Source organism: Aptenodytes forsteri, unplaced genomic scaffold (assembly GCF_000699145.1).
Source record: "Aptenodytes forsteri isolate BGI_AS27 unplaced genomic scaffold, ASM69914v1 Scaffold55, whole genome shotgun sequence".
NCBI classification, from domain to species: Eukaryota; Metazoa; Chordata; class Aves; order Sphenisciformes; family Spheniscidae; genus Aptenodytes; species Aptenodytes forsteri.
Window position 1 is genome coordinate 11,562,197 of NW_008796063.1, and position 653 is coordinate 11,562,849.

The 653-nt window shown below is 58.7% G+C and overlaps 1 protein-coding gene across 1 annotated transcript in view; it reads left to right on the plus strand.

The window, feature by feature from the left end:
* The window catches only part of RAB26 (RAB26, member RAS oncogene family), a 28,884-nt gene that overhangs the window by 23,057 nt on the left and 5,174 nt on the right, over positions 1–653 (plus strand).

The window sequence follows — 653 nt, forward strand, 5'->3', positions numbered from 1 at the left end:
AAAAAACCGGGGGGGGGGGGCAAACCCTGAGAGAGAAACCAGTGCTCACTGGGAGAAAAATGGGTACAAACGGCAGGAAGAGGAGTTATTTTTAAGTTGTTAACTGAATATGGAGTAGTTGGCTGTGTCGTTTGAAGGCCATTAAGATGGGTTGCTGGTGCTCGTTAATTTATTGCTAGAGGTCTTCTAGCCTGAGCCGTGCTCCGCACTAGGTCAGCCTTGCAGACACGAGGATTTAACTATCCAAATAGATACAACTTGCAGCAGATGCAGGGAATGATCTTCTGGCTGGGCCACGGTGCAAATGGCTCCAACAGGCGCTGGGACCGATGCATGCAAGTTTAAAAAAACAGGGAGCGGAGATCAGCCTGAGGGCTCGGGGGGAAACGCAGCCCGGGATGGGGGGGCCAGGGTGCGCGTGTCTCCCCAGGGTCCTCGTGGTCCCGCAGCCATGCTCGCAAAAAAAAACCCCTCCCCCCCCCCCCCCCCCCCCCGGGTGTTTGGGGCTCGGCAAAGCCCTTTGGCAGAGGAGCACCCCAGAAACGGGTCCCCCGTCTCCATCCTTTGCCGTCGCGTCTCCCGCCCCGGGTCAGCCTTACAAGGCCTTTCGGCTTCTCTGCCCCCTCGGCGGGGAGCCCTGCAAAGGCGGGGGG